Source organism: Bufo bufo, chromosome 2 (genome assembly GCF_905171765.1).
Source record: "Bufo bufo chromosome 2, aBufBuf1.1, whole genome shotgun sequence".
NCBI classification, from domain to species: domain Eukaryota; kingdom Metazoa; phylum Chordata; class Amphibia; order Anura; family Bufonidae; genus Bufo; species Bufo bufo.
The window spans coordinates 26,833,970-26,842,667 of record NC_053390.1 but is presented as its reverse complement, the minus strand read 5'-3'; the positions used below and the strand labels follow the sequence as shown (position 1 = coordinate 26,842,667).

Genomic DNA, 8,698 nt, shown 5'->3' with positions numbered 1-8,698 from the left:
GGTCATTTTTATCACATATTGCAGTGAACGCTGTCAATCCAAAACCCATAAAACTGTGGTGAAATAGCTTTTTTTTCTAATTCAATCCCATTGGAATTATTTTCCAGCTTCCCACTACATTGAATGCAACCTTAAATGGTGACGTTAGAAAGTACAACATGTCCCACCAAAATAAGCCCTCATACTGCTATGTGAACTGAAAAGTAAAATGTTATGGCTTCGGGAAGCTATGGAATGAAAAACGGAAATGTAAAATGCCCCAGTCCTGAAAGGGTTAAAGAGGATCTCTAACTAGATTTTACAATAATAATAATATAGGCTGGCTCACAGTATTTTTGCATAGAATTTATTAATATACTAAATAGATACAAACTGACTTGGTGTCAGTATCAGCATACAAACATAACAGAATGTGTAAATAGGTATAGAAGTGCGGAGCTCTCGCACAAACCTATATAACCGGAGTACTCCTAGGAATGAGACCTAATGGCTAGATTTGGGCTGCAAGGGTTAATCTAATGAACCGCTCAAATGTCCATAGTTATAGATACCAGTTTGCCAACTAGTTAGAACCAAAAGTTCAAGATTGTCCTTGTTGTAATTTCCCACAGGGGGGACTCTGTGTTTAAATGTCGTCTGACCGATAGTAACCACACTTGCTCCAATCTGTGGGGCTCCACTTACTTGTTCCTGGCGGAGCAAACCATCAGACCCGCTCGCTCAGCGTCCCACGTGTCCAGCCAAGGAGTCGATCGCTGGTTTGTGACGTAGGCGCCTGCACCGTCCGGCCAGACGGAAGCTGGTATAGCTGAGCCGAGCCAGTGATTGCCTGAACTTATCAGGCCAGGGAGAGTGAACACAGCAGGGTTTACCTTGTGTTTGTGGCAGTGTCAGATAACAGCACAGTTTCAGTCCACTTGGTAGATTCTTAATGAACAAATCTTTTGCAGCGGTATATGTTTGAAGAAAAGTCCTCTTGCGTTTTTTTAGAAAAACCGCACCGGTAGCCTGGTCTCAATACACACTAGACGCGTTTCGGAAACAAGTTCCTTCCTCAGTAGGTAGTTGTATAATGCTGGATACAGACACAAGTTGTTGTTTTATATACCCTAATTGGGTTCATTATAAAATATGGGTTGGATTGCGGACCGGGCTAAACTGCACAGCCGCAATCATCACCTTTTGATGGTATAATCAATTGCTTGACTACAAACGTATCACAGTGTGTGTCTTACTTGATACATTATATCTGTACATGTGTAAGTTACATGTTAGAATAGAATAGAATAACATTTAAGATATGACACATGCTGAAATGACTGGATTTTAACATGGAAAGGTTTGATGGAAAATATGGGTCGGATTTCAGACCAGGCCGGTCCCACAGTCTCAACCTTTGTCCTATGGTACATAAATGGTCAGTATACTCCAGTACATTGCTGCATACGTTTTGCAATGTTACACCATAAAAACATATATTTAAAATAAATGCTCACATTATAAAATGCAATCAAATAAAAATGAATAAAATTGTGGATAAAAATAAACACAGTAAAAATTAAACACAGTAAAATTACGTGCAGGGATGTGGCTTTTGGGGGGGAAGGGGAGGAATGCAGGAGGGGTCGATGCGCTGAAAAACAGCCCGGCATTGACTCCCCGTGTAGACCAACCCTTCTCCCCTATAGGAATCCAAAAATTTCAATCTCCGAGTTGAGACCCTGAGGCATCAAGGACCCAAACTCGAATATTTTCTTGGACTCCTGTCTAGACATTTTAGCCACAAAATCACCTCCTCTCCAGTCTTGTTTGACCGACTGGATAGCCATATAGCTCATGTTACTTGGATCACCTGCATGATATAATTTAAAATGTTTGGATAGAGGGTGCGTTTCTGATTGTTTCTTGATGTTATTAATATGTTCAGATATTCTAGTCTTAAATACCCTTTTTGTACGGCCGATGTACTGCGTAGAGAAACAGACACCACAGCCGAAAATTCCTTGGTCATTTTCCCTATCCAAGGAAGTATATCCACCACTAGAGTCACTCAAAGAACCGGTATTAGTAACACAGAAGATAGACCCAACACTGAACATGCGGCCCAAAATATTCACAGCACAAGCACAGATACACAACCCTTTTACACAACTAAACACAAGCACACGCAAAAGAGAACACGAAGAAGTAGAACAAAACGAGGGTCCACAACAAAAGATAGTGAAATCACAGGAGATAACATAATGAACTTGAGCACAAGGGAACTAACCCCTCCACAAAAATCACTACTGTCAAAAGGGTTAAAATTTGCCCCGAGTGCTAAACTCAATAAATTTGATTCATACATTGCAATTGAGAAATATATTAAAAAATTATGCTGTAAAAAGTACTTCATGAAAAACAGTATATACCGACCTGAAATAGTGTCAACCAAATATCAGCATGTTGATGTAAAACTTAAGTCTAAGATGTACCCCAAACAAGAATTAAGTAAGGAATTGGTTACATTTAGAGGAGCTGTTGAAGCAGACATAAGAAAACTTAATCCAAAACAAAAGGGAAATATAAACCTTTCCCAACAAGAAATACAGGCAATTAAACAATTGCAGAAAGACCTAGAGATCACAATACGCCCAGCCGATAAGGGAGGGGCGATCGTGATCTTGGACACAGAAAAATATAATAAAGAGTGTCTGAGCCAGTTGTCTGATATTACAACTTACACTCAATTACACGAGGACCCCTTAAATCTATATTGCAAACAATTGTTATTGTTGTGCAATAAAGCAAAAGAAATAGGAATTTTAAATGATATGGAATGCAATTTCATCTTGGGCACACAAAAAAGATTACCCATTTTCTACTGTATCCCCAAGATACATAAGGATCCGGTCAACCCTCCTGGAAGGCCAATTGTCTCTGGCATAGGATCTTTAACATCAAACCTATCCCAATATTTGGATAGGTTTTTGCAACCCTATGTCAGAGACACCCCTTCGTATCTTGGGGATACCTCTACAATAGTCAAAATGTTGGAAGATATGTACTGTCACCCAGATTGGATGCTTGCTACACTGGACGTAAGTTCTCTGTATACAAGCATCAATCACAATCAGGGTATACAGGCAGTGTCCAAAATCCTATCACAGAAAGGGAATCTGACGACTGAGCAACTTCAGTTTATACTGGATGGGATCAATTTTGTGCTGAACCACAATTATTTTCAATTTGGGTCCAATTATTATTTACAGACGACTGGCACCGCCATGGGTACCAGGTTCGCTCCGAGCTATGCCAATTTATTTATGGCAGCTTGGGAACAAGATATCATCACCCCTAAGCTTGGAGCGGACCTGGTCCTATGGCGGCACTATATAGATGATATTTTGTTAGTCTGGAAAGGATCCCATTCATCACTGTTAGAGTTCATAAGTAATATTAACACTAATGAACTAAATTTGAAATTTACAGCCAATATTGATCCACACACAGTAAACTTTTTGGATCTGCATATTGAAAAGAAAGATGACACATTTGCATGTAGTACTTACCAAAAAGATGTGGCCAAAAACAGCTTCATTCTGAATACAAGTTGTCATCTCCCAAGATGGCTCTTGAATGTCCCCTATAGCCAATTTAGGCGTTTAAGAAGAAATTGTACGGTTGATGGACAGTTTGAGGCAGAGGCACTGAGCATGAAAACACAGTTCCTACTAAAAGAGTACCCTAACAAGTTATTGGAGAATTCAATACAAAGGGTAAGACAACTTGATAGAACCCTATTCTTCAAACCTAAAGTAGTATCTACTGCGATGCAAGAATCAGACACTACAGCTAAAATAATCTTACCTTACAATAAGGATTACAAGATGGTGAGTAGTGTCATTCACAAACACTGGCATCTGTTGAAGGATGATAAATTATTGGGTCCTATACTTCCGGTACATCCTCCAATAGTCTATACCCGGGCTCCAGATTTGGGACTACAAGTGGCTCCCACTATAAGAAAACATCAAATTAAAACATTGACAACCCCATGGGACAATCTAAAAGGTTTCTACAGGTGTGGGTGCTGTCAAAATTGTAGACAGACACACTTTGATAGAAACACTAGACAGATAATATCAACGTCCAACAACTTTAAATGGGACATTAAAGAAATTTTGTCATGCAACAGTAGGGCAGTGATCTATATTGTTCAGTGCCCATGCCCAAAGCAGTACATCGGCCGTACAAAAAGGGTATTTAAGACTAGAATATCTGAACATATTAATAACATCAAGAAACAATCAGAAACGCACCCTCTATCCAAACATTTTAAATTATATCATGCAGGTGATCCAAGTAACATGAGCTATATGGCTATCCAGTCGGTCAAACAAGACTGGAGAGGAGGTGATTTTGTGGCTAAAATGTCTAGACAGGAGTCCAAGAAAATATTCGAGTTTGGGTCCTTGATGCCTCAGGGTCTCAACTCGGAGATTGAAATTTTTGGATTCCTATAGGGGAGAAGGGTTGGTCTACACGGGGAGTCAATGCCGGGCTGTTTTTCAGCGCATCGACCCCTCCTGCATTCCTCCCCTTCCCCCCCAAAAGCCACATCCCTGCACGTAATTTTTACTGTGTTTAATTTTTACTGTGTTTATTTTTATCCACAATTTTATTCATTTTTATTTGATTGCATTTTATAATGTGAGCATTTATTTTAAATATATGTTTTTATGGTGTAACATTGCAAAACGTATGCAGCAATGTACTGGAGTATACTGACCATTTATGTACCATAGGACAAAGGTTGAGACTGTGGGACCGGCCTAGTCTGAAATCCGACCCATATTTTCCATCAAACCTTTCCATGTTAAAATCCAGTCATTTCAGCATGTGTCATATCTTAAATGTTATTCTATTCTATTCTAACATGTAACTTACACATGTACAGATATAATGTATCAAGTAAGACACACACTGTGATACGTTTGTAGTCAAGCAATTGATTATACCATCAAAAGGTGATGATTGCGGCTGTGCAGTTTAGCCCGGTCCGCAATCCAACCCATATTTTATAATGAACCCAATTAGGGTATATAAAACAACAACTTGTGTCTGTATCCAGCATTATACAACTACCTACTGAGGAAGGAACTTGTTTCCGAAACGCGTCTAGTGTGTATTGAGACCAGGCTACCGGTGCGGTTTTTCTAAAAAAACGCAAGAGGACTTTTCTTCAAACATATACCGCTGCAAAAGATTTGTTCATTAAGAATCTACCAAGTGGACTGAAACTGTGCTGTTATCTGACACTGCCACAAACACAAGGTAAACCCTGCTGTGTTCACTCTCCCTGGCCTGATAAGTTCAGGCAATCACTGGCTCGGCTCAGCTATACCAGCTTCCGTCTGGCCGGACGGTGCAGGCGCCTACGTCACAAACCAGCGATCGACTCCTTGGCTGGACACGTGGGACGCTGAGCGAGCGCGTCTGATGGTTTGCTCCGCCAGGAACAAGTAAGTGGAGCCCCACAGATTGGAGCAAGTGTGGTTACTATCGGTCAGACGACATTTAAACACAGAGTCCCCCCTGTGGGAAATTACAACAAGGACAATCTTGAACTTTTGGTTCTAACTAGTTGGCAAACTGGTATCTATAACTATGGACATTTGAGCGGTTCATTAGATTAACCCTTGCAGCCCAAATCTAGCAATTAGGTCTCATTCCTAGGAGTACTCCGGTTATATAGGTTTGTGCGAGAGCTCCGCACTTCTATACCTATTTACACATTCTGTTATGTTTGTATGCTGATACTGACACCAAGTCAGTTTGTATCTATTTAGTATATTAATAAATTCTATGCAAAAATACTGTGAGCCAGCCTATATTATTATTATTGATTTATCCCTTTTTTTCAGCTGGTAACTGAAAGGCTGAGCTCCAGTAGTTTGCTGGTGGAGCCTTTTCTAATTATTTGATACTAGATTTTACAATATATACTGCATGTAGGTCTTTTGGGCCTGATAAGGCCAGTGTACCTAAATCTGCCTGTCAGAATGGCCATTTGAACTTTTTCCTGTGTGACATTAAAATGAGTATATTGTGACTCGAGCTAGAGAGAGAATCCTGTATTCACTAACTACACTCAGTCTCTGTCCATCTATAGCTTCATTGACAAAATCCTTCTAGTGCACCTCCCCCCCTGCTGCTGCTTTCTCACACATTCTCAGTACTGCACTGAAACCGCTGCTGGAAAATGGGGGATCTCTCAGTCCAAAGACTGTGTTAGATTTTAGCAGCAGCAGAGGAGGAGGTACACTAAAAACCTTGACCTTGTCAATTAAGCTGTAGGTAAGCAATGTACACTGACGAGCAAAAGGGTAACTGTCACAGTCCCTCAGGTGACTGGTGTCAGGAGATCAGAGAGACCGAATGAGCGTGGAGGAATCTAACAGCCTCCTTGATTTCTCTTTATTCAGTGTTGATAGGGTTAATGACCACTTCCCTTTTCTCAGCTGTTGCTCAGTGGTCATCACTTCTACCCTTTATAGTCTGACCCCACCCTTCTGACTGTGCGGTAGATAGCTTAATTTGGGTTTGGCTGAGCTGGTGTAAGGTCGTCTCTGGTGTTCCTGTTCTTCCATCTCTACAGAAGTTAAGTGTCGCGTTTGTTTGTATTTGTTCTTTTCCCTGTTGTTGTATCTGGGCCTGAGACAGAGACTTCCATTCGTCCATCTGGGGAGGAATGGGTTGTCTCTAGTCCTTAACTTATTCCAGGGCCTTATAGGGAAATCAGGGTCTAGGTATCCTGCATATGAATATTCCTACCTTCAAGGTCTATTCATATTGATAAGTAGTCAGGGCCCGGATTAGGGTTGTCTAGGAGGTGACCTGTTTCTTCACCAGTTTCCAGGCCCAGTTACTGTTCCCCTCCCTCCTGTGTTCCGTTTGGAGTTCCCCCCCCCCCCCCCCCCCTGTGACCAGTGGTGAAGAAACTGGTCACACTGCGCTATTAGGGAATGTGAGAATAAGTTGTAATGTGTAGTATACAAGAAGAAAAAGATTGTTCCACCACCAGGTGCAAAACAGTAACAATGCAGTTACATGAGAAAAATCTGCATGACTAATCATATGCTAAATAGCTGCAAGTCCAATGTATGAGTTAGCCAAGATGATTGTCAATAAAATGATGAGAGAGTCTTACGTTCAAAGCTGTAGTGGATGGTGAGATATGGACCCTGAAAGTCAAAAGTTCTAAACATTGTTACTGTCATGATCAGTGTGGGGGGAAACTCCATACTGAACACAGGAGGGAAGGGGAACAGTAACTGGGCCTGGAAACTGGTGAAGAAACAGGTCACCTCCTAGAAAACCCTAATCCGGGCCCTGACTACCTATCAATATGAATAGACCTTGAAGGTAGGAATATTCATATGCAGGATACCTAGGCCCTGATTTCCCTATAAGGCCCTGGAATAAGTTAAGGATCAGAGATAACCCATTCCTCCCCAGATGGACGAATGGAAGTCTGTGTCTCAGGCCCAGATACAACAACAGGGAAAAAAACAAATACAAACAAACGCGACACTTAACGTCTGTAGAGATGGAAGAACAGGAACACCAGAGACGACCTTACACCAGCTCAGCCAAACCCAAATTAAGCTATTTACCGCAGGTCCGGACCATTCATATGTCTCCTGTCAGCCACACTCCTATACCTGTTGTCCATCTTTTTCAGGTTATTTTGAATTTTCTGCCAAATAGATGACAAAGAAGAGGAAAATCGTTCCTCCTCAGGAATACCGGACGTTTGAGAACCAGAAAATGTGTCAAACTGCGGATGGAATCCGTATGCCCCAAAAAATGGCGACTTATCAGTGGACTCCTGTCTACGGTTATTAATGGCAAACTCAGCTAACGACAAGAATGAAGACCACTCCTCCTGGTTCTCCGAAACAAAACATTTCAAGTAGGTCTTCAGATTCTGATTAGTGGGCTCTGTCTGTCCGTTCGACTGAGGGTGAAAAGCCGAATAAAAGGACAATTGTACCCCCAGTCGAGTACTGTACCCCCAGTCGAGTACAGAGTCCCCTGATCAGACACCACATCAGAGGGAATGCCATGTAGTTTCACGAAGTTATCGACAAACACCTGTGCAAGAGTTTTGGCATTAGGTAAAGCAGGCAATGCTATAAAATGCGCCATTTTGCTAAACCGATCAACTACCACCAGGATCATGTTTTTTCCCAAAGAATTCGGTAAATCCATGATAAAGTCCATGGACAAATGCTATATAGTTGTCAAGTCCAATTTATGTATGAGATAGCCAAGATGATTGTCTATAAAATGATGATAGTCTCACGTTCCAGGCTGTAGTGGATGGTGAAATATGAAGCCTTAAAGTCAAAAGTTCAAAACATTGTTACCCTTTTGCTCATCAGTGTAGCATGGGTTTTTCTGATGAATCCACCAGTTTCATCAGGTCTAAAAGACATATTTAATACTGAATGTGATGAGAAATGTGATGACAGATCCTTAGTAAATTTGTTATTTTAATGTGGTGCCTATTTGGCATTGAAAGGCTAAATGTGTTGGCAGAAGACTGCAAGATATAGTTGGATTTTTCACATTTCTTTATTATTTTTTCTCTAATAAAAGTGGTGACTGGGTGTACACCAGAATCCTGAACATTGTCAGGCAATATTATAGA

General features: G+C 41.0%; 1 pseudogene; it reads right to left on the bottom strand.

Moving 5' to 3' along the window:
* LOC120990669 overlaps nucleotides 1–8,698 on the bottom strand; it is a 49,646-nt pseudogene that overhangs the window by 19,200 nt on the left and 21,748 nt on the right.